The 26624-nt window shown below is 45.0% G+C and overlaps 1 protein-coding gene across 1 annotated transcript in view; it reads left to right on the top strand.

Annotated features, from left to right (window-relative positions):
• The window catches only part of B3GAT3 (beta-1,3-glucuronyltransferase 3), a 79768-nt gene that overhangs the window by 25899 nt on the left and 27245 nt on the right, over window positions 1-26624 (top strand). The window lies entirely within an intron of this gene.

Here is a 26624-nt window from a genome sequence, read left to right as displayed (position 1 = left end):
TTTTTGCCCAAATACTTTTAAAATACTTTTTTTTTAATGATTTTATTAATAATTCTTTTTCATGAATGAAATTCATCTGTGGGTGGCGCTGTTATGGAGAGGGGGATCTGTGGGTGGCGCTGTTATGGAGAGGGGGATCTGTGGGTGGCGCTGTTATGGAGAGGGGGATCTGTGGGTGGCGCTGTTATGGAGAGGGGGATCTGTGGGTGGCGCTATGGAGAGGGGGATCTGTGGGTGGCGCTGTTATGGAGAGGGGGATCTGTGGGTTGCGCTGTTATGGAGAGGGGGATCTGTGGGTGGCGCTGTTATGGAGAGGGGGATCTGTGGGTGGCGCTGTTATGGAGAGGGGGATCTGTGGGTGGCTCTGTTATGGAGAGGGGGATCTGTGGGTGGCGCTGTTATGGAGAGGGGGATCTGTGGGTGGCTCTGTTATGGAGAGGGGGATCTGTGGGTGGCGCTGTTATGGAGAGGGGGATCTGTGGGTGGCGCTCTTATGGAGAGGGGGATCTGTGGGTGGCGCTCTTATGGAGAGGGGGATCTGTGGGTGGCGCTGTTATGGAGAGGGGGATCTGTGGGTGGCGCTGTTATGGAGAGGGGGATCTGTGGGTGGCGCTGTTATGGAGAGGGGGATCTGTGGGTGGCTCTGTTATGGAGAGGGGGATCTGTGGGTGGCGCTGTTATGGAGAGGGGGATCTGTGGGTGGCTCTGTTATGGAGAGGGGGATCTGTGGGTGGCGCTGTTATGGAGAGGGGGATCTGTGGGTGGCGCTGTTATGGAGAGGGGGATCTGTGGGTGGCGCTGTTATGGAGAGGGGGATCTGTGCACTGTTATGGGGAAAGGGATCTGTGCACTGTTATGGGGAAAGGGATCTGTGCACTGTTATGTGCACTGTTATGGGCATAACAGTGCACAGATCCCTTTCCCCATAACAGTGCACAGATCCCTTTCCCCATAACAGTGCACAGATCCCCCCTCCCCATAGCAGTGCCATAGACCGATCCCCCTACCCATAACAGCCCCGGCCCTGCTGCTCACAGCATCACTCACTGCATCTTTATTTTACCTTACAATCGTGACGCTCCAGTAACAACTCTGCAGGCAGAGCGGAGGGCGGCGTAACGTCACTTACTCACGTGACGCACCTGCTCCGCCCACTTTATGAATGAAGGAGGCGGAGCAGGCGCGTCACGTGAGTAAGTGACGTTACGCCGGCCTCCGCTCTGCCTGCAGAGTTGTTAGTTACTGGAGCCTCACGATTGTAAGGTAAAATAAAGATGCAGTGACAAAGTAAACCGCCCGCCCGCAGATGGTGGGTGACAAATCCCACACCCCATATTTTCGGCCGATATGTAACAATATCGGCCGAAGTGGATTAGGTGCATTTTCGGCCGATATTTTCGGCTGCCGGAATTTCGGTGCACCCCTACACCATATGGCTCAATCTTCAAGCGGATCCGTTCCCCATTGACTTTCAATGTAAAGTCTGAACGGATCCGCTCAGGCTACTTTCTGACTTAGAAAATTTTCTAAGTAATAATGCAGACGGATCCGTTCTGAACGGATGCAAACGTCTGCATTATCGGAGCGGATCCGTCTGATGAAACATCAGACGGATCCGCTCCGAACGCTCGTGTGAAAGTAGCCTAAGACCTCATGCACACGACCGTGCCGATTTTTGCGGTCCGCAAACCACGGATGCGCAAAAAACGGAAGGCGCCCGTGTTGACTTCCGCAATTTGCGGAACGGAATGGGCGCCGGCAATATAAATGCCTATTCTTGTCCGCAAAGCGCGGACAAGAATAGGACATGTTATATTTTTTTTAGCACGGCCGCGGAACGGAGCCACGTATGCGGACAGCACACGGAGTGCTGTCCGCATCTTTTGCGGCCCCATTGAAATAAATGGGTCCTCATCCGAGCTGCCAAAACGGCGGCTCGGATGCGGACCCAAACAACGGTCGTGTGCATGAGGCCTAAGGAGAATAGCAGAAACTCCTAATGCTGGCCATATATGTAATGATTGCGGAGACCCTCAAATGCCAGGGCAGTACAAAGACACCACAAATGACCCCATTTTGGAAAGAAGACACCCCAAGGTATTCTCTGAGGGGCATATTGAGTCCATGAAAGATTGAACTTTTTGTCACAAGTTAGCGGAAAGGACTTTGTGAGAAAAAAAATATATATATCAATTTCCGCTAACTTGTGGCAAAAAACAAAATCTTCTATGAACTCGCCATTCCCCTCACGGAATACCTTGGGGTGTCTTCTTTCCAAAATGGGGTCACATGTGGGGTATTTATACTGCCCTGGCATTTTAGGGGCCCTAAAGTGTGAGAAGAAGTCTGGAATCCAAATGCCTAAAAATGCCCTCCTAAAAGGTACTCGTTGGACTTTCGGCCCCTTTGCGCATCTTGGCTGCAAAAAAGTGTCACACATGTGGTATCGCCGTACTCAGGAGAAGTAGGGCAATGTGTTTTGGGGTGTCTTTTTACATATACCCATGCTGGGTGAGAGAAATATCTCTGTAAATTGACAACTTTGTATAAAAAAAATTAAAAAGTTGTCATTTACAGAGATATTTCTCACACACAGTTTGGGTATATGTAAAAATACACCCCAAAACGCATTGCCCTACTTCTCCTGCAGGGCTCCAGATGGCGACCAAAACGGTCGCCAATGCGCCTTAAAATTTGCAGATGGCGACAAGACTTTTTAGGCATTTTCTGATTAGCTCAGTGACTGCAGGAGGGTAGAGCTAATAGGAGGACCTAGCACTTTTTATTTTTTTTTATTAGTGTCATCTCCAAGTCGCAGCAGCTATGTGCAAGGTCTTCTGTGTCCTGAGAAAAGGATTTTACAAGTGATTCACAAAAAAAACCTATTTGTTTAAAAATGTGCTAATTAAGGCTTCCCTAGCCACTCTGTGCACCTTAGGTCCTTCACTCTGCTTCCCTGGACACTCTCCCCTTCACCTATATGCCTGGCCCTGTTATTCAAGTGGAGAAGGGAGTGTTCAGAGAAGCAGAGTAGAGGAACCTGCTGTTGGTGCACGTAAGCCCAAATTAATATTTTTAAAAATACTTATTTTTCTTAAATGCAGCAACAGATCTGGAAAAGAAACATGGTTTTCATAAGCAGGGTCAGTCCTACCAGGCAGATGCCCTTTACCCCTTTTTCTGAGTTTTCCATATTTTTTTTTCGTATTCATTTTTCACTCCCTGCCTTCTCAGAGCCATAACCTTTTAAAAAAAATATTTCCATTCACATAAAATTTTGAGGGCTTGTTTTTTGCAGGACAAGTTTTACTTTATAATTGCACCATTAAATATTTCATACAATGTAGTGAGAAGCTGCAAAAAATTCTAAATTGGGTTGAGTTGGAAAAAAATAGTTTCCACTACAGTTGTGGAATTTGTTTTTACAGTATTCCCTATGCGGTAAAACTGACACATTACTTTCATTTTCTGGGTCAGTATCATTACAGTGATACCACATTTTTTCTTTTTGGTCCTCCATGATGACATCACTGTGAAAGAGACCTATCTCCAACCAGGTAGGCACAGGAATAATAAATTTGATCCTCCTACAGCTTCCCTCAGTGTCTTCCTGTCCCTCCTGGTGGGGGAGGTCTAGCTATAGGCCTATTTCAGGCGCAACGGTTAGTTGTGCCGCAATCTGCAACTTTTCCCTGCTCACGCCAGATCCAAAAAAGTTGGCAGGGATGGGGACGGGTCGGCAGTCCGTCTCATTCATCATTTTCTACGCCAGCTTTAGGAATCTGGCTTACATTTAGACTGGCGTTGGATGCGCCAATGTTATATAGAGGCCTGCGGGGCGTGGCCGAGCCAGCATGGAGTGAGGAAGCAGGATTGCAGTGCTCCTACAAAATCCTGTGAAATATCCTTTATACACCTGGCATAATCGGGGTTTTTTGAGCGCATTCACTATATGTTGGACCCCTTCGTACTTGGGGACACTCTGCCCGGTGCTGGATTGCTGAGTTTTGGCTGTGGTGCTGTGGATGCCGACGGATTAAGGGAGAGGAGCAGAGGGACGCAAACTGAGGAGAGTGTGGAGTGAGGCCGGGACACGATCCGCCACAAGGTACACAGTGCAGGTACGGCTTGCTGAAAGTTGCTAACAACTTACCTTGGACTGCTGCCGATACCTGCTGGAATCTTGAGCCGAAGACCGAGGCGGGAAGAAGCCGCGCAGTGGGCACCATCTTGCCGTTAAGTGTATGTGCAGCGGCGCTCCTCTCTGCCCCAGCAAACGGAGTGGATCGGCGAAACGCTCTGTATCTCCCTACTTCCACTATTATCCTGAAGTCCTGCAGTGGTAATCCTGTTAGGAGTCCTGATATATGAAAGCTGCAGAGTTCACCGCAGTTTATATGAAAGTTTAATGGTGGTGCTGTTGTACTTATCCCCCTCCCCCCTGAGGAATGTAAAGATATCTGGCAGTCTACTTGGCTGTGTGGCAGGACTTGCTGAATTTAATAAAGCCTCATCTTGATTTGCTGCATGAGTGACAAACCCCAGCAGATCTTTAAAGTGTCTGTGGACTATTTCTATGGGCCGCAAAACTTCTTCTGTGGCTCCATCATCTGTTAAACGATTCATGGACACCATGAGTCAAACTGAACAGGAAAGTGAGGGGTCTCCTGTCCCTGGTTCCTCTGCTGAAGCCTCTCAAATTATGAAAGCTATAGCTGCCTGTCAAGCAGCTCTTACATCAAAGATAGACCATCTACAGTCTGACCTTAGCTGTTTGCGACACGATTTTGACAAATTACGTGAAAGAACATCTGCAGTGGAGCAAAGAGTGAGTGATGTGGAAGATGCGTCCAGAGCAGCTGGAAACGACACCAGGCAGCTGCTGCAACAGGTACAGATGCTGCAAGCCAGGGCGGAGGACGCTGAGAACCGCAATAGACGTAACAACGTCCGTATCCTGGGCTTACCGGAGCGAGCAGAAGGGTCTACCCCAGAAATTTTTGCGAAACAGCTCATAAAAGAAGTGTTACATCCCATCTCACTTTCCAGTTGCTTTGTTATAGAAAGGGCACATCGGATTCCAACCAGGCCCTTACCGCCGGGATCCCCTGCTAGACCTTTCATCATGAAGATCCTGAACTACAGGGACAGAGACGCTATTTTGCTAGCTGCTCGACAGAAGGGGAATGTCAGCTATGAGAATGTCCGTTTGTCCTTTTACCCGGACTTTACTGCAGAGGTCCAGAAGAAAAGGAAGCAGTTTACTGAGGTCCGAGCGCGGCTGAGGGACCAAAATGTGAAATATGCCATGATCTACCCTTCTCGCTTGAGGGTGCAGGATGGTGAAACAGTCCGTTTTTTTAGTACTCCTGAAGAGGCTACTGAATGGATTGAGAGAAATCTAAATGCAAGGCCTCACCGCTGATGGTTTATACTATAGTGATGGCAGTTGGAGCAAATAATACTTGATTAAATGTTAAATTGTTTTGCTGACAAGATGGTTGGGGGAGGGGGGAGTATCTGGTTTAAATGCACCATTATTACTCCTGTTAGATTCCATGTTCTTTGACTTTGTCTATTGATCAGATGTTTAACCCCATATTGGTATGCTGGGTGGCAACACCCTGTATGACTATGCACTGTTGTGGGTAGACGTATATACTTGCTTCCTATCACCAACGTACCTATATGGTATATATGTTCTAATGAGTTTGTGTAGGTTATCGTACCCAGGAGTTGCTAGTTTGGGGTGTCAGGCTCAACCATGTTAGGAAGGTGTGGGTTAGGGAGGTTGGGAATGGGTGGGTTGGAGAGGGTTTCTCTGTTGAGGGGTTCTTTGATGTGGATTGTGTGTGTGCGTGAATGTGCCTTCATTGGTCGGACACTATGGAGATGTTATCTTTGGAAGAATAAATGGCGGTAATTAAGCTACTTTCGTGGAATGTTCGGGGTCTGAATGATAAGATTAAACGGTCTTTAGTGTTCAATTATCTGAAGAGGTATAACCCTGACATAATGTTATTGCAAGAAACGCACCTGCAGGGCCAGAAAGTACTAGCTTTGCGGCGCCCATGGATAGGCCCCACATATCATGCGGTTTACTCAAACCACGCTAGAGGCGTGTCTATTTTAATTGCTAAAAGTCTTCCATTTCAAATACTATCTGTGCAGCTAGACCCTTATGGTAGGTATGTGATTTTACATGCTTGTGTCAGAGGCCTGCAGTACCTATTTGTGGGACTATATATCCCTCCGCCATTCCGCAGAGAGGTCCTAGACTTAATTACAGCTAAAATAGCAGGATTTCTAGCAATGCCTTATATTATTATGGGTGACTATAATGCCACTTTAGATCCTATACGGGACAGAAGGGTTCCCCAGGCCTCACACAGCAATGTCCTATCACATTGGGCTAATTCTTATGATTTAGTAGAGACGTGGCGCTATTTCCACCCCACAGATGCGCAATTCTCTTGCTATTCAGCTTCTACTGGCTCACTCTCTCGTATAGATCTGGCCTTTGTCAGCAGAGACTTATCCCCCTATATCAAGTCCAGTGATTATCTACCGAGAGGGGTTTCAGACCATGCCCCCCTCCTTCTGATACTGTCACAGCCGCTGGCTTCGACTGATAAGCAGTGGCGGTTAAACCCTATGTGGCTCGAGGTATTACCTGTGGTGAGCGAGAGTCTAGATGCAATGGGGAACTACTGGGCAGAAAATGAAGGGTCTACGAATCCTCTGGTAGAATGGGATGCTTTCAAATCAGTAATGAGGGGGGCATTGATTGCTGCTATTGCAACTCATAGAAAGGAACTGAATATCAAACGGATAAAACTAGAGACGGAACTAGCTGATAAGGAGAGGTTATATATACTAGATCCGTGCCCTGAGAAGCAGACTTTGTGGATTGAGGCGCAGCGTAGGTTTACTTTGCATTTAACTGAATATACTGAGAAGAAACTTTTAAATCAGAGGCAAACTATTTTTTCAGATGGTGATAAGTGTGGCAGGGCCTTGGCGTACTTGACTAGATCTGAGACACAGCAAACGGTGGTGGCGGGAGTTCTGAATGACCAAGGGATCTTATTGAGGGAGCCTAGAGATGTCTGCCGACAGTTTGCCTCCTATTATGAGACATTGTATGCCCCCAAGATCACGTGTACTTCGGAGGAAATTGTCAATTTCTTAGCAGGTATTAATATTCCTTCTTTGGACAGAGATGACAGGGGAGCCCTGGCGGGCAGACATATCTGACCTGGAGATTGAAACGGCCATTAGTTCCTTAGCAACCAAGAAAACCCCGGGACCTGATGGATTTCCTGCTGAATGGTATAAGCGATTTTCCAAAGACCTGGTTAGTAGATTTGGGAAGCTGTTGAGGTATGCACTGGAAAGTGGTTCGTTGCCACCGTCCTTTCTGGAGGCAACGGGAGTAGTGATTCACAAGTCGGGGAAACCATCTGACCAGTGTAGCTCTTATCGACCTATCTCACTTCTGAATCTTGAAGTCAAAATCTTTGCGAAGGTACTGGCGTTAAGATTGCGGGGGGTAATTCTCTCTTTGGTTGGGGTAGATCGATCGGGTTTTATGCCAGGGAAAACCACAGATATTAATTTAAGGCGATTGTTCACTAATCTTCAGGTCAAACATGATAACAGAGGTATGAGGGCTCTTGCGTCCTTAGACAATGAAAAAGCATTTGATTCAGTAGAATTTATGTGGGCAGTGCTGACTCAAATGGGCTTTCCGGAGAAATTTTTGTGCTGGTTACAAATGCTTTATAGATCCCCTTCGGCGAGAGTCAGGGTGAATGGGTACACATCGGACTCCTTCCCCTTGGGTAGAGGCACTAGACAGGGCTGCCCTCTCTCCCCCCTGTTATTTGCATTAATTATGGAACCTTTGTCGATACTCATATCCTCTAATTCAGGTATAGAAGGCTGGGAAATAGCTGGAATATCAGAAAAGCTTTCATTATATGCTGATGACATGCTGGTTTACCTAGCAGATTCAGGGAAATCCTTGGATACCCTTTTAGGTGTTGTTGATCAATTTGGGGGTTTCTCGGGTCTCCGTGTGAACTGGGCTAAGTCTAGTCTATGTCTGGTTGATGATGTTGACCCAGCTCGCATTTCGGTGAACAATAAGCTTCAGATTGTGGAGCAATTTACATATTTGGGGATTATTGTTCATAAAGAAGTGGCAAAATTTTATGATTTGAATGTTGCTCCTACAATGCAATCCATTACTCGAAAGCTAGAGGCTTGGGAAAACCTTCCTTTAACTCTGATTGGGCGTATCAATGTGGTAAAAATGATTCTTCTCCCAAAATTGCTATACTTATATAGGGCTGCCCCAATGTTACTCCCCAAGAGACATTTTGTTACTTTGGATAGAATAATCGCTCCCTTTCTATGGAATAAGTCTTCTCCCAGAATAGCGAGATCCACCCTCCAGGCGTCTTACCTGCGGGGGGGTCTTGCCTTGCCAAACCTGTACATGTACTATGTAGCGGTGCAGCTGAGCTATGTGGCGTGGTGGGTACGGGCTGGCTCAGGTAACCCGGCGGTAGTGTTGGAGGCAGCTTTATTGGGGTCCTATGAGGCACTTACGAACTTGGCGTATAGGAGGGGGGCTAGGTCTACAATACACTACACCCAATCGATGGCTGCTGCAGTACAGATGTGGGTCAAATGGGGTCAGAAATGTAACCCTGATGAGAATGATATTACTTGGTCGCCATATTTGCCTTTGTGGAGAAACAGAGTGCTTCCGGAGCTGTTCTCATTACTGGAGTTTGAATTTTGGCCTCAAAGGGGGGTGCGCTACCTTACCCAACTATATGATAAGGGCCTATTTAGAACCTTTAATAGTTTGAAACAGGAGTTTAATTTGCCCCAGCGTTGTTTGTATAGATATCTTCAACTCAGGCATGCCTGTCAGGCTCAGTTTGGTAGAGAACCTTTAACCACCTCCGGACCGCTGTACGCAGATTCGCGTTCCGGAGGTGGCAGCGCTGCGCACAATCACGCATATACGCGTCATCTCGCGAGACGCGAGATTTCGCTCCAAGCCGGCCCGCGCATGCGCATCGCGGGCCGGCAAAATTCAAAGAAGAAGTTCGTCACCAGCCTGCCAGCAACAATCATTGGCTGGCAGGCTGGCGATTTTTAAAAAATCCAATCAAAAGTCATATAACAGATCATATTAGTAAATATGATCTGTTAAATGGCTCCTCTGCTCTTCTGCTGGTCCTTTTCGTCGGTTGGATCCAGCAGAGAAGCAGACTGAACTGTAAGTACACCAAACACTTCACTGTAGCCCCTGATCACCCCCCTGCACCCCAATTAACCCTTTGATCACCCCTTTGATCGCCCCTGTCAATCACCAGTGAAAGGAAAAAAAGTGATCAGTGTAAACTGTCACTTTTTTTTTTTCACTAGTATTGGCTGTTAGGTTTTAGGGATAGTTTAGGCCCCTTGGTTAGGTAGTTAGCGCCCAGCCCACCGCACCGCAGTCACTTTTATTTGCTAAATAGCGTATCGCTAATCAGCATTTGTACTTTTATAGTATCTGTAAGTGATCAAAACTGATCACGGTCAGATCTATAATAGTATTAGTGTCACTTTAGTTCGCCCTCCACCCAAAACGCAGTGTTTGCCCGATCAGGCCTGATCGGTCGCCCACACGTGCGTTCACCCACGCCCGCCCCACCGCAGTGACAAAAAATATATATTTTTTGATCACTGCACATTCATTTTACACGCACTGCGGCGATAAAAAAATCAGTTTTGATATTTTTTATCAACCGCAGCGGCCTCCGGTACTTCGCTAGCCTCCCCTTTGTAAGACAGGCTTGCTTTTTTTCTTGGGTAGTCTCAGGGAATACCCCTAAATAGGGGTGGGCGATATAGACGATATAGGCGATATGCGATATAAATTTGTGCCACGATATGGATTTTGAGCATATCGCCTATATCGCCGGACCGCGATATGATCCTGAGCCGGCACAGTGGAGAAGGAGAGAGTCCCTCCCTCCCCACTGTGCGCGGCTGCCGCTGACCACCAATGACAAAAGAGGAGGAGGGGAGGGACTGACAGTAAATCATTGAGTTTTCACGATCTCAAGCGCGTGAAAACTCAAATCCGATGGTATATTCTAACCCCCAGGCGTTCCCATGGTGACAGGGACGCTTGCCTGGGGGTTAGAACATACAGGGCCACGCCGCTGACAGTAGAACATTTAAAAACGAATCAGTAACTTTATTAATTGGTGATCTCTTTACTGTATACCTTACTAGGTCTTAGCTCCGGTAACTAGTGATGTCCGGTTCATGAACGAATCGTTCATTTGAATCGATTCAGTTCAGTGAACCGGAGGAGTCGATTCACTTGAATGATCCGATCCGTTTGAATCGGCTCTCAGTCCCAGCACACAGACACTGCAGACAGAGACGCTCAGCTCACCACCTCACGCTGGCAGCAGGAGCCTGAGGGAGGGACTGGGGAGGAGTCAGTAATATGATCTTAGAGTGGAAGCTGCTTCTGCCAGCCCCACCCCTCCCCGCCCACCAACCAATCACCGACCAGAGCTGAGGGGGCGAGGCCAGCACAGCACAGTAGCAGCTCTGACTCGAGTCCTCGGAGTAGTGCAGGGTCAGGGAGTCTAAAGGAATCGAATGAGTCACAAGAATCTAAAGATCCGACTCAGTCAGTGACTCATTCGATTCATTGAGTTAGAAGAGCCGAGAGTCAGACTGTAGAGCAGGTTACACTGAGGCTGTCAGACTGTAGAGCAGGTTACACTGAGGCTGTCAGACTGTAGAACAGGTTACACTGAGGCTGTGGGCTCTTGTTGCAGCAGTGATAAGGAGCAGAGAGATAAGAGAAGGGACAGATGACACAGAGTTTAGATTACAGGATGAATTAAATTAACCCTTTAGAATCAAATTGGCTTCTCAGGAGATATATATGTTAAAGGCATATATAGGCAGTACTACTGAATGAGATGCCTTTAACATATATATCTCCTGAGAAGCCAATTTGATTTGTGGGATCTGTGGATGGCACCGTTTAGGGGAGGGGGGGGGATCTGTGGATGGCACCGTTTAGGGGAGGGGGGGGATCTGTGGATGGCACCGTTTAGGGGAGGGGGGGGGATCTGTGGATGGCACCGTTTAGGGGAGGGGGGGGGATCTGTGGATGGCACCGTTTAGGGGAGGGGGGGGGGGGTTCTGTGGATGGCACCGTTTAGGGGAGGGGGGGGATCTGTGGATGGCACCGTTTAGGGCAGGGGGGGTGTCTGTGGATGGCACAGTTTAGGGGAGGGGGGGGATCTGTGGATGGCACAGTTTAGGGGAGGGGGGGGATCTGTGGATGGCACAGTTTAGGGGAGGGGGGGATCTGTGGATGGCACCGTTTAGGGGAGGGGGGGGATCTGTGGATGGCACCGTTTAGGGCGGGGGGGGGTGTCTGTGGATGGCACCATTTAGGGCGGGGGGGGGGTGTCTGTGGATGGCACCGTTTAGGGGAGAGGGGGATCTGTGGATGGCACCGTTTAGGGGAGGGGGGGATCTGTGGATGGCACCGTTTAGGGGAGGGGGGGATCTGTGGATGGCACCATTTAGGGGAGGAGGATCAGCTCCCTGCTGTTGTGTGCACAAAGCACAGGGCAGCAGGGAGAGTGTAAAGTCCTATTCACCCTAATAGAGCTCTGTTAGGGTGAATATGACAAGGGTTCTACGTTCTAGCCCTTAAGGAGACTAATAGTTATTAAATAAAAAGTAAAAAAAAGTTTAAACACGCCCCCCCAAATATAGAAAACAATATATCGCAATATATATCGCATATCGCACATGCTTAAAATTATATCGCAATATAGATTTTAGGCCATATCGCCCACCCCTACCCCTAAATTTAGTAGTCCAAAATGTCAAACAGGGGGTATTCTTCTGAAGAGGCCTACAGGATTCTGACCCAGTCGGATGAGGAGTGGGAACCCTCATCTGATGAATCTAGCGGGTCAATATGAACCTGTGGAAAGCCGTGGCTCTCTGACCCAAAGTTCGGACGAGGAGGTGGAGGTCCCTGGCAGCACCAGGCGTACCCGGCCCCGTGTCGCTAGACCACAGGATATGCAGGATCCGCTTCAAGAGCAGCAGAGTGGGGCTGTCGCTGCCGGATCACGTGGTGAGGCATACACCAGCAGCGCAGCCCTCCCTGGACCTAGTACCAGCACTGCCGTACAACATGGTGACGTGGCGAGCACCAGAAGGGCAGTTGAAGCTGGTACGGTGGCACGTGCACTAGTTACCCCGTCGCAGCCACCGCACAGACAGGCCCGTAGAGCCCCTAGAATCCCTGAGGTGCTGGCAAACCCTGATTGGCAGTCACCAACTTCAGCCGCACCTGTAGTTCCCCCTTTCACCGCCCAGTCTGGAGTTCGGGTTGAGACGGCTCAAATCGGTTCGGCCCTGGGATTTTTTGAGCTGTTCTTGACTGCGGAGCTCTTGGACTTAGTTGTGGCAGAGACCAACCAGTATGCCACACAATTTATATCCGCCAACCCGGGAAGCTTTTATGCCCAGCCTTTCCGGTGGAAACCAGTCCAAGTTTCCGAGCTTAAAATTTTTTTGGGCCTTCTCCTCAACATGGGCCTGACAAAAAAGCATGAATTGCGGTCATATTGGTCAACGCACCCGATTCATCACATGCCCATGTTCTCTGCTGCTATGTCCAGGGCACGATTTGAGGCCATCCTCCGTTTCCTGCATTTTAGCGACAACACCACCTCCCGTCCCAGAGGCCACCCAGCTTTTGACCGGCTCCACAAAATTCGGCCCCTCATAGACCATTTCAACCAGAAATTTGCAGATTTGTATACCCCCGAGCAAAACATCTGCGTAGACGAGTCCCTAATACATTTTACCGGGCGCCTTGGCTTCAAACAGTACATCCCAAGCAAGCGTGCCCGGTATGGGGTCAAATTGTATAAGCTCTGTGAAAGGGCCACAGGCTATACCCACAAATTTCGGATCTATGAGGGAAAAGATCAGACCCTGGAGCCGGTCGGTTGCCCTGACTACCTGGGGAGCAGTGGGAAGACAGTCTGGGACTTGGTGTCACCCTTATTCGGCAAGGGGTACCATCTTTATGTGGACAATTTTTACACAAGTGTGGCCCTCTTTAGGCATTTGTTTCTAGAACGGATTTGCGCCTGTGGCACCGCGCGAACTAGTCGCGTGGGCTTCCCCCAACGGCTTGTAACCACCCGTCTTGCAAGGGGGGAGAGGGCTGCCTTGTGTAACGAAGAACTGCTCGCGGTGAAATGGAGAGACAAGCGTGACGTTTACATGCTCTCCTCCATTCACGCAGACACGACAATCCAAATTGAGCGAGCAACCCGTGTCATTGAAAAGCCCCTCTGTGTCCACGACTATAATGCGCTCATGGGAGGGGTGGACTTCAATGACCAGATGTTGTCTCCGTATTTAGTTTCCCGCAGAACCAGACGCTGGTATAAGAAGGTGTCTGTATATTTAATTCAATTGGCGCTGTACAATAGTTTTGTTCTCTACAGTAAGGCTGGGAGAACACGATCTTTTCTCAAATTCCAGGAAGAGATCATCGAGAACCTCCTTTACCCAGGAGGTTCCGTGGCCCCATCCACCAGTGTAGTTAGCCGTCTACACGAGCGACATTTCCCCAGTGTCGTTCCTGGTAACTCAACCCAACCGTCCCCCCGAAAAAGATGTCGTGTCTGTAGCAGGAGTGGAATAAGGCGTGACACCCGCTATTTCTGTCCTGACTGTCCTGACCACCCTGCCCTATGCTTTGGTGAGTGTTTCCGGAAGTACCACACACAGGTACACCTAGCATAGGGATTGCATCTCACAGGACAGGCACACAGGGCTATTAGGGCCCTTTTACTCTCAGCTGCTGCAAACCTCTCCTTTCACCTGGGATAAAGTGCATAACGTACTTCGCCACATCTTTGGGCGATTTGCACATTGTCCCATGGGGAAGGAGAGGTTTGTTCTATAAAGGTAAAAAAAACTAAACAAAAAAAAAATTACCGGTAAGTAAAAAAGTTAAAAAAGTTAAAAAAAAGTTAATATGTTCTGTTCTAAAGTTAATAAAGTTATTGCTTTGCGGCCTGGTTTTTTCTTTTTTGTTTTTTTTACCTTCCAGGTGGACCAACCGATCGACTAGCTGCAGCACTGATGTGCATTCGGACAGAAGCATTGCGCTGCTGTCAGATTACACGCAAGTCGGTGTATGCGGCGCTGCAAGACGAGATTTCTCCTCTGCAGTAAAATATATGTTTGCCGAGGCATATGAGCTGAGGAGGTGGCGGTGTTCATATACTTTGGCAAACACTTTGTATATATAAAAAAAAAAATCCCGGCAATGATTTATTCATCCACATCGATTGATGTGAATGGAGAAATCTGGTTTGCCAGGGCATACGAGCTGAAGTGGGTATGGATGTTGGGCGGAGCTCCTATGTCCTGGCAGACGCCTTTCCCCTCCTTTTTCTTTTTTTGGCAGAGATTTTTTCATCCACATTGATCGATGCGAATGAAGAAATCTGTGCCGTTCATTTTTTTCTTTCAGCCCAGAGGCTGAACGGAAAAAAAATATCTCATTACCCGTATGCTCAATATAAGGAGAATAGCAGAAACTCCTAATGCTGGGCATACATGTAATGATTGCGGAGACCCTCAAATGCCAGGGCAGTACAAACACCCAACAAATAACACCATTTTGGAAAGAAGACACCCCAAGGTATTCGCTGAGGGGCATATTGAGTCCATGAAAGATTGAAATTTTTGTCCCAAGTTAGCGGAAAGGGAGACTTTGTGAGAACAAAATCCAAAAAATCAATTTCCGCTAACTTGTGCCAAAATTATTTTTTTTCAATGAACTCGCCATGCCCCTCATTGAATACCTTGGGGTGTCTTATTTCCAAAATGGGGTCACATGTGGGGTATTTATACTGCCCTGGCATTTTAGGGGCCCCAAAGCGTGAGAAGAAGTCTGGTATCCAAATGTCTAAAAATGCCCTCCTAAAAGGAATTTGGGCCCCTTTGCCCACCTAGGCTGCAAAAAAGTGTCACACATCTGGTATCTCTGTATTCAGGAGAAGTTGAGGAATGTGTTTTGGGGTGTCTTTTTACATATACCCATGCTGGGTGAGATAAATATCTTGGTCAAATGCCAACTTTGTATAAAAGAAATGGGAAAAGTTGTCTTTTGCCAAGATATTTCTCTCACCCAGCATGGGTATATGTAAAATGACACCACAAAACACATTCCCCACCTTCTCCTGAGTACGGAGATACCAGATGTGTGACACTTTTTTGCAGCCTAGGTGGGCAAAGGGGCCCACATTCCAAAGAGCACCTTTCGGATTTCACAGGTCATTTACCTACTTACCACACATTAGGGCCCCTGGAAAATGCCAGGGCAGTATAACTACCCCACAAGTGACCCCATTTTGGAAAGAAGACACCCCAAGGTATTCCGTGAGGGGCATGGCAAGTTCCTGGAATTTTTTATTTTTTGTCACAAGTTAGTGGAAAATGATGATTTTCTTTTTAATTTTTTTTTTTTCATACAAAGTCTCATATTCCACTAACTTGTGACAAAAAATAAAAACTTCCATGAACTCACTATGCCCATCAGCGAATACCTTGGGGTCTCTTCTTTCCAAAATGGGGTCACTTGTGGGGTAGTTATACTGCCCTGGCATTCTAGGGGCCCAAATGTGTGGTAAGGAGTTTGAAATCAAATTCTGTAAAAAATGACCTGTGAAATCTGAAAGGTGCTCTTTGGAATATGGGCCCCTTTGCCCACCTAGGCTGCAAAAAAGTGTCACACATCTGGTATCTCCGTACTCAGGAGAAAGTGGGGAATGTGTTTTGGGGTGTCATTTTACATATACCCATGCTGGGTGAGAGAAATATCTTGGCAAAAGACAACTTTTCCCATTTTTTTATACAAAGTTGGCATTTGACCAAGATATTTATCTCACCCAGCATGGGTATATGTAAAAAGACACCCCAAAACACATTCCTCAACTTCTCCTGAGTACGGAGATACCAGATGTGTGACACTTTTTTGCAGCCTAGGTGGGCAAAGGGGCCCACATTCCAAAGAGCACCTTTCGGATTTCACAGGTCATTTTTTACTGAATTTGATTTCAAACTCCTTACCACACATTTGGGCCCCTAGAATGCCAGGGCAGTATAACTACCCCACAAGTGACCCCATTTTAGAAAGAAGAGACCCCAAGGTATTCGCTGATGGGCATAGTGAGTTCATGGAAGTTTTTATTTTTTGTCACAAGTTAGTGGAATATGAGACTTTGTATGAAAAAAAATCAAAAAAAAAAAATCATCATTTTCCACTAACTTGTGACAAAAAATAAAAAATTCTAGGAACTCGCCATGCCCCTCACGGAATACCTTGGGGTGTCTTCTTTCCAAAATGGGGTCACTTGTGGGGTAGTTATACTGCCCTGGCATTCTAGGGGCCCAAATGTGTGGTAAGGAGTTTGAAATCAAATTCTGTAAAAAATGACCTGTGAAATCCGAAAGGTGCTCTTTGGAATATGGGCCCCTTTGCCCACCTAGGCTGCAAAAAAGTGTCACACATCTGGTATCTCTGTATTCAGGAGAAGTTGAGGAATGTGTTTTGGGGTGTCTTTTTACATATACCCATGCTGGGTGAGATAAATATCTTGGTCAAATGCCAACTTTGTATAAAAAAATGGGAAAAGTTGTCTTTTGCCAAGATATTTCTCTCACCCAGCATGGGTATATATAAAATGACACCCCAAAACACATTCCCCACCTTCTCCTGAGTACGGAGATACCAGATGTGTGACACTTTTTTGCAGCCTAGGTGGGCAAAGGGGCCCATATTCCAAAGAGCACCTTTCGGATTTCACAGGTCATTTTTTACAGAATTTGATTTCAAACTCCTTACCACACATTTGGGCCCCTAGAATGCCAGGGCAGTATAACTACCCCACAAGTGACCCCATTTTGAAAAGAAGAGACCCCAAGGTATTCGCTGATGGGCATAGTGAGTTCATAGAACTTTTTATTTTTTGTCACAAGTTAGTGGAATATGAGACTTTGTAAAAAAAAAAAAAAAAAAAAAAAATCATCATTTTCCGCTAACTTGTGACAAAAAATAAAAAGTTCTATGAACTCACTATGCCCATCAGCGAATACCTTAGGGTGTGTACTTTCCGAAATGGGGTCATTTGTGGGGTGTTTGTACTGTCTGGGCATTGTAGAACCTCAGGAAACATGACAGGTGCTCAGAAAGTCAGAGCTGCTTCAAAAAGCGGAAATTCACATTTTTGTACCATAGTTTGTAAACGCTATAACTTTTACCCAAACATTTTTTTTTTATCAAAGACATGTAGAACAATAAATTTAGAGCAACATTTATATATGGATCTCGTTTTTTTTGCAAAATTTTACAACTGAAAGTGAAAAATGTCATTTTTTTGCAAAAAAATCGTTAAATTTCGATTAATAACAAAAAAAGTAAAAATGTCAGCAGCAAAGAAATACCACCAAATGAAAAAGCTCTATTAGTGAGAAGAAAAGGAGGTAAAATTCATTTGGGTGGTAAGTTGCATGACCGAGCAATAAACGGTGAAAGTAGTGTAGGTCAGAAGTGTAAAAAGTGGCCTGGTCTTTCAGGGTGTTTAAGCACGGGGGGCTGAGGTGGTTAAAGCTGGAGTGTGGTACAGTTGAGGCAGCGATTAGGAGGGTTCCGGTGGTCAAACCAGTGTCGACCCTGTATGCGTCGTTGATGGCGTTGCAGGACTCCCCCCTAGACAGGGCATTTGTTAGGTGGAAAAGGGACATTGAAGGTTTGGAAGATGTTCATGTTAAAGAATCTAGCTGTACATGGAGATCTACAGTGGTAAGTGCTAGGGATCAGTTGATTCAAGTTAAATGGCTTCATAGGATTTATTATACTCCTGTGAGACTATTTAAAATGGGTAAATTGCCGAACCCTCATTGTACAAGATGTGGACATGAAAACGGTTGTCTTATACACATGGTTTGGCAGTGTCCGATTATTCATGGCTTCTGGGAAGAGATCCATAAATATTTTAATGACAAACTAGGCTTTCCTAACGTCTGTACTGAGCTCACTAGTCTGTTGGGAGTAGCCAACGAGATTGTTCCAACCAAATTTGGCAGGAAGCTGTATAGAATACTCTTATATTATGCTAGGAAAACTATCCTTCTCAACTGGAAACCTCCTAAGAATCCTACTGTGCAACAATGGGTACATCTAGTTAATGCTGATCTTGAATTATACAAGTTTGTGTATGAGAGAAGAGGGACCCCTGATCGCTTCATGAAGATATGGGACCCCTGGATTGGAGCCCAGACTCTAGTACCATAGATGACTGAAAGACTGTTCTGACCAATGAAGGCGTGTGTGAATGTGTGTGTGTGCAGTAGTTTTAATCTTCCTTAGGATTGATATGTTGGGTACTGTTCATCCTGAAAGTGATATCTTTTTCTTCTGTCCCAAACCTGGGTCATGAGGAACTGTTATGATTGATCCCATGTATATGATTTGTACTGGACTCAATTGATGATTGTCTGTATTTGATGTGTTTGTTATGCTTTTTGCTAAATTAATAAATAAAAAGATACTATTAAAAAAATATAGAGGCCTGCAACTCTTCATAACTTTGGCAGATCCACCACCAGATATAGGGGTTATTTAGAACAGCCCGTCTAAAACGCTGGTCTTAATAAGTGACCCCTTATGTTTCTAACTTGACAACTTCTCTACAAATTAGTTTGGATCATAAATTGGAAGAAGTCCAGCCCACAGCTTTCTCACTCTTCACAAAGTGTTACAGGTCAAAGATTGGGTAGATTTCTTTCTAAGGCATTCAGTTGGCTCAACCAGGAAAGCCATGTTCCTTCTAGGTCCCCTAACCCCCTGTATCCCAGCATTAAAGGGCTTCTGTCACCCCACTAAACAGTTTTTTGTTTTTTTTGTTACTTATAATCCCTATACTGCGATTTATGCATACATACTGTAATTAATCATTTTGGTTCAGCAGATTATGTTAAAAACGTACTTTTAAAATATGCAAATTACCTTGCTACCAGCAAGTAGGGCGGCTACTTGCTGGTAGCAGCCGCATCCTCCTATCTTAAAGACGTCCCCTCCGCATGTTGATTGACAGGGCCAGCGGATAGGATCTCTCTCTGCTGGCCCTGTTTGCATTCAAAATCTGGCGCCTGCCCCGTACCTGTCTTCTGTCGACGCAGGCGCACTGAGAGGAGGACGCTCGTTCGGCCGCTCCATCCTCAATGCGCCTATGACGTCACATCTACACCCGGCGCAGGCGCATTGAGAAGGGGTACGCTCGCTCGGCGCTCCGACCTTAATGCGCCTGCGCCGGGTGTAGATGTGACATCATCGGCGCATTGAGGATGGAGCGGCCGAACGAGCGTCCGCCTCTCAGTGCGCCTGCGTCGACTGAAGATAGGTACGGGGCAGGCGCCAGATTTTGAATGCAAACAGGGCCAGCAGAGAGAGATCCCATCCGCTGGCCCTGTCAATCAACATGCGGAGGGGACGTCTTTAGGATAGGAGGATGCGGCTGCTACCAGCAAGTAGCCGCCCTACTTGCTGGTAGCAAGGTAATTTGCATATTTTAAAAGTACATTTTTAACATAATATGCTGAACCAAAATGATTAATTACAGTATGTATGCATAAATCGCAGTATAGGGATTATAAGTAACCAAAAAAAAAACCAACTGTTTAGTGGGGTGACAGAAGCCCTTTATGGTGGGCCCAGTTTCATTCCAAGATCCTTCAGAAGACTGTTTTGTTAAGTTGCGACAAGAAGCAGGAATCGTTGGTCAACAAAATGTCTATATTTCTGAGGTGGCTCAGAGTCTTCTTTGGTGACTTTCCCTGGAAAACCTGGTAAATCATCTAATGGCTCATGTGAATCCCCTATCTGTGATGTCCTGAAGCTCATATACACTTTTTTAAGCTATATTTTTTATCAGGATGGCAAGATTTGAGCTATAATGAGTGCTTATGAGCCAAAAGATTTCAAAGAGCAGGGGTACAGACAAGAGCAAGCCTCTCTGCTGGATAATGGTACTGGAGAGAAATAGAAACTGAAAGTCTGCAGATACACCCAATTAACCGCTGTAGTAAAAGAACTGCTGGACATTTTTTTTTAATAAAGACCATTTGAGAAAAAAAATAAGTTTTAGCCCAAAAAGAGTGGAATTCAGTAATAAAAAATGCCCCCAAAGCCTTTAAATTTAGTCTGGTCAGGACTTACGGTACATGTACACCCTTTTGAGTCCCTTTTAGATATTTCCTTAAAATGTCTTACCTTTTGGAACAGTATTCTTAGTGGTCATCACATCTGCCCATAGGGTAAGTGAGATTCAGGCTCTTAATGGAGAGGATAGGATTAAAGAGGAGATTTAGAAAATCTAATTTTCATAAATTGGATGTCAGAAAATGTATCCTTGGGTGTCTGGAGGTGACTAAGGATTTCAGGAAGTCCGATTTCCTGTTTGGCCAATTTCAGGGAACAAACAAAGGTAGTAGGGCTTCTAAAATTACGTTGGCCCGTTGGATCAAGATAGCTACTTGCGAAGCATATAAGTCAATGAATAAGGATCCCTGGTGAAATTAACAGCTCACTCAACTAGATCTTGCTACATGTTCTAATCTTCATACCTTTGTAAAGCATTATAGAGTGAATGTAAATCTGAATCAAGATTTATCGTTCGGCAGAAAGGTTCTGCAGGAAATTGTGTCCTCCCCCAGTTGTTTTATTCATGTATTGGTGAAGTCCTCCATGACTGCATGATAATCCCACCCAAAAAAAATAACATAAAAAAGTCTCTCTCATGATGATGCTGTCTGACTCAAGAAAAAGAAATTACCGGTAAGAGTAATTCAGTTTTTATTGTTTTTTGTGTTTTATTACTTAAAAAAATAAAAACTTAGCAAAAATGTATTTCTGCGCATCACCATATTCTGACCCCTATAACTTTTTCATATTTATGTCTTTGGTGTTGTGTGGGGCTCATTTTTTGCCCCAGCGGTCACGTCCCCTTAATCATGCATGGAGCAGGAAAATCAGCATTTACTACATGCTATACTACGAAGTATGAATTGAAGTTAGAGTACTGAATAAAGAAGTTACAGCACCTTAAAAGTACCTTGTGGTTGTGAGTAGGGATGAGTGAATCGACTTCAGATACTTAATCCGAAGTCGATTCGCATAAAACTTCGTTGTAATACTGTTCGGAGCAGGAGCTCCGTACAGTATTAGAATGTTTTGGCTCCTATGAGCCAAAGTTATTACTTCGCAAAGAACTTCATAAATTGATTTCTACTGTAAAAAAACATTTCCCAAACCAAAGTTCTGGAAATCATTTTTTACAGTAGAAATCAATTTGTGAAGTTATTAAGCGAAGTAATACCTTCGGCTCATCTGAGCCAGTACATTCTGATACTGTACAGAGTGCCCGCTCCTTACAGTATTGAAACAAAGTTTTATGCGAATCGACTTCGGATGTTTCATCCAAAGCCGAATCGCTCATCCCTAGTTATAACATCTATTTGCATAAAATAATGTGTTTATAGCAAACTACTAGGGTACTGTCACATTGATCGACCTTTCTGAATATCATAGGGGGCTAGTTACTTTAAATATTCCTAAGCTGCTGGCGTAAAATTTATAAACTGTGGGGGAGATTTATCAAACTGGTGTAAAGTAGAACTGGCTTCCAGATTCCACCTTTCCAACTCCTTTGGAAAATGAAAGGTGGAATCTGATTGGTTGCTATGGGCAACTAAGCCAGTTCTTCTTTACACCAGTTTGATAAATGACCCCATGTGTTTTATTAAAACCTTAATGAAATGACACATTTACAGAGAACCTGGATGTAGCAGTCTGCCAATTGTCTTTTTCTGTCAGTTTGATAAAGGGAACCTGTTACTTTGAACATGGTGTTTGAGCTGCGGGTATCATGTTATAGATAATAGTAATTTATTATCTATAACAGATATAATAATAGATTCAGTAAAACTTTTTATTTTATTACTTTATATATGTGCTCATTCTGGACTTTAACCCGTTAGTGATCAGCCTGTTTTTCTTCCTTTTTTCATTGTCGCGTTCCAAGAGCTCTAACTTTTTTATTTTTCCATCTATATAGCTTTATAAGGGCTTGTTTTTTGCGGGACAAGTTGTAGTTTTTAATGGCACCATTTTGAGGTACACATAACTTTCTGATTACTTTTATTAACTCTTTCTGGGAGGGAGATGGGAAAAACAGTAATCCTGACACTACATTCTTACGTTATAAATTTTACAGCGTTCAATTTTCGGTATAAATAACATAATATCTTTATTCTCTGGGTCAGTACAATTACAGTGATACCAAATACATATAGTTTTTTTTACATTTCTGCAATAAAACCCCTTTTTTTTTTTAAAGAAATAAATGTTTTTGCATTACCGTTTCCCAAGACCCATAACTTTTTTATTTTTCTTTCTATGGAGTTGTGTGAGGGCTTGATTTTTGCAGAACAATTTATATTTTTCATCGGTTTCCTTGTGGGGTAAATGGCGTTTTTTAATTGCTTGTTATGTTTTTTCAATGGTAACTAAGAATAAATTAGCAATTCTGTCTTTTTTTTTTTACGGCGTTCACCGAAGCGGATAATTTACATGATATTTATGTAGTCTGGGTCGGTTATGGACGCGGCAATACCAAACATATGGATATTGTTTTTTTTTTCATTGAAAAGCGTATTTTTAATGGAAAAAAGTGTCTTTTTTTATGGGATTTTTTTATTGAATAAATGAGTTTTTTATTTTATTTTTTTACTTTTACCACTTAATAGTCCCACAAGGGGACTATAACAGGCAGCTTTTTGATTGATTTTAAAATGCAGTGCACTATCCTTATAGTGCATTGCATTTTAATGGCTATGCTATTCTGACATTGACCAGCAGGCTGCGCCAGAGAGGCGCAGCCTGCTGGAAGTTACTGAAGGCTGGTCTGGGGTCTACATCAGTCCCCAGGCAGCCTTCACACACATCGCACCCTGCGATCGCATTTGCAGGGTGCTGATCGGAGACATAGGGAGTCCGTTCCCTCTGTCAGCACTTTACATGCGGCGGGCGGCATGTAAAGTGTTAAACAGCCCGGATCGGCACTCCTGCCGGTCCGGGCTGTTAGAACAGGGCCGTGGCTCTCATGTGCTTAGCCGCTGTAAAAAAGCCTAGCCTAAGGCCCCTTAGTTTTTTTTTTATCAGAATCATTTCTATTGGTTATTTAATAAAATAAAATTTGTATACAATGACCAAGATCCTGTCAGTCTATCCATCAAATTGACCACACCATACTGAATCCATCACTATGGTAACCTCAAATCAGCGCAATATAAGTTACATAGACAGAAACTTGATGTTATGATGATACAGGACGATACAAAAATACTGTTGAATAACTACTTAACATCTTACCAACCTCCCCCCTCCCCCCTCCCTTGCGTTGCCCTGCAGAGAGATAATTACATCCTTTTTTATTTATTAATCATACCTCAAAAAGGTCATGTGAATGTAAACTAATAGTAAATTGAGCACCCGATCCTCACTAGTACATAGCTTGAGCTAAGGTAAATGTCCCAGTAGGGACAGTTGTCCTCTCAGGCAATCCCTTGTCAGTGCTAATGAAGCCAAGTTCCTGGTTTCTAGCCAGCCCTTCCATATTGACAGGAATTAGTTTGAACATTTTCTCTTAACATAGATCCCTCTTTCGAAGCGTAGAACTGTATTCAACCTATTTATATATTCCTGTTTGTTGGGAGGCTTACCGCGTATCCAATGCTTAGTAATTAAAACCCTCGCCTGGAACAACATTCTGTGAATACATAAAGATGTTTTATCGTCTATTCCTGGGGAATTCAGTATACCCTACCCAATACACATTGGGTAATCGTATCTGAGTCGTTACAGCTAGGATTTCTCGTATCTCTTCCCAATATTTTCCCAATTCTCGGCAATCCCAAACCATATGAAGAAGTGTTGCTTCTGTTACTCCACAACGAGGGCATGTGGAGTCCGGTCGTAAACCTATTTTAAATAGAAGTTTGGGGGTTCTATACACTCTGTGTAGCAAGTATAGCTGAGACAGTCTCTGAGATTGGTTTAGTGTAAGACTAGTAGTTAAAACCAGAATGTCATTCCATTGTTCTTGAGCTATTGTCCCAACATCCTCTTCCCATTTTCCCTTTACCACCAAGGGGGTTGAAAGGGCATTGGCATCAAGTATATATTTATATAGTCGGGATATCAAGCCCTTGGCAAACCTAGCCTCCAGTAATTGTTTCATTACAGGAGGAGAGGCGGCAATTACTATGTCCTTTGGAAATTGCGTTTGAAATGCATGTCTTAAAGGGGTTCTCCACTTTCATTTAACTGATGATCTATCCTCTGGATAGATCATCAGCTTCTGATCGGCGGGGCTCTGACACCTCGGACCCCCACCGATCAGCTGTTTGAGAAGGCCGCGGCGCACCAGCAGCGCCGCGGCCTTCTCACTGTTTACCGCCTGGCCCCCGGCTAAGCTCTGTTCACTTGAATGGAGCTTAGCCGCGCCCACGCTGGTTGATACTAGTCGTGACGTCAGCGGGCCGGCGGTAAACAGTGAGAAGGCCGCGGCGCTGCTGGTGCGCCGCAGCCTTCTCAAACAGCTGATTGGCGGGAGTCCCGGGTGTCGGACCCCCGCCGATCAGAAACTGATGATCTATCCAGAGGATAGATCATCAGTTAAATGAAAGTGCAGAACCCCTTTAATTGAAGGAATTGGAAGAATGCCTGAAGCTGGGTAAAAGATTTAAACACTCCATGTGATTGAATTTGGCCCAGAAAGAGTATGCCACTCTCCTCCCATGGGGAAAAGCCTTCTAGCCTGAATATTTCTGGTAATTGGGGTTTTCGTCATAATGGCGTAATGTCACTGAAACCTGTCAGATCCGCCAAATCCTTGAATTTTGACCAAACCTTGGTTAAAAGGGAGATTGTGGGAAGTTTCCTACCAAGAGGCTGTTGCCTACTTTTTTCCACCGAGGCAATAAGCGCTCTTTTTTTCATAATGTAAGCAACAATATCGGCTGAAGGGTCTAAGTCAGTTGTTTTAATCCACCCTCTAAATTGTTGTAGTTGTGCAGCTATAAAGTAGGACCATGGGTTCGGGAGGGACAAGCCGCCCTCTTCCTTACTTTTTTGGAGTGTCTCTATGCAAATTCTCGGTTGCTTTTTTTTCCAGATCAGCAATCTAAAAATCCCCTGAATTTTGTAGAATATCCTTTGTGGGATCCATACCGGCGAGTTGTGTAGTATATATAATAGCTGTGGCATGAATATCATTTTAAGTAAATTGCAGCGGGCAATTATCGTAAGGGGCAGTTTACACCAAACATTAGCTTTGACTATAAATTTAGCAATCAGTGGCTCTAAATTCAGTTTTATGTATTCAGTTGGTATTGGTGTTATCATCACCACTAGATATTTGAAGTGAGTGGTCAGCTGTAGGGGTATACGGGCAAGGTCTAAATGTGGTGGGGTAGGATCCAATGGGAGAATTGTGGACTTGTCCCAGTTTATTCTTAGCCCAGAATATTTTCCAAAATCAATAATTTCATTCATTATAGGGTCTATAGATTTCTGTAAATCTCCCACATATAGTAATAAATCGTCTGCATATAACAAGAATTTCTTCCTGGGGTCCTACTGGAAATCCCTTCCAGTCTGGGGAAGTACGTAGAAAGCAAGCTAGGGGCTCAATTGCTATTGCAAATAGTAGGGGGGACAAGGGGCAACCCTGCTGCGTGCCCCTATGTAAAGGAAATTGATCGGAAAGTATACCATTCGCTCTAATCCTAGCTAGCGGGGAGTTATACAGTATTTTGACCCAGGAGACAAACCCCCGCCCAAAGCCCATGACTTCCAAAACTTCCCATAGGTATTCCCACTCTATACTATCGAAGCCTTGGCAGCATCTAAGGATATTATTGCGCGGCATCCCCCCGTATTTAACGGTCTCTGGAGATTCAGAAACAGTCGACGGAGATTACTGGCCGTGCTCCTATCTGGCATGAAGCCAGCCTGATCCTTATGTATTAAAAGAGTGATTACCTTATTAAGCTGATTGGCCAGTATTTTAGCTAAAAGTTTTACATTATTTGATAGAAGAGAAATGGGTCTGTAAGAATCAGGTCTTATTGGGTCCTTGTTGGGCTTCGGAATAACCACCACAATCGCCTCCCTCATAGATGCAGGTAATTTCCCAATTCGTAGCGCATCATTAAAGGTCTCTAAAAGATGTGGCAGGAGACAGTCTCGGTATCATTTTAAAAATTCCCACGGCAACCCATTCGATCCCTGGGCCTTTTCATTGGGGAAGGAACCCAAAGCTACTTCAAGTTCCTCCAAAGTAAGGGGTTCGTCCAGGTATGCGGCAGATTCTAGGGACAATTTAGGAATTGATATTTGCCCAAGATATTCT

This window comes from Bufo bufo, chromosome 10, assembly GCF_905171765.1.
Source record: "Bufo bufo chromosome 10, aBufBuf1.1, whole genome shotgun sequence".
Taxonomy (NCBI): Eukaryota; Metazoa; Chordata; class Amphibia; order Anura; family Bufonidae; genus Bufo; species Bufo bufo.
Note: the sequence above shows the minus strand (reverse complement) of the source record. Positions and strands in the feature narration are given on the sequence as shown.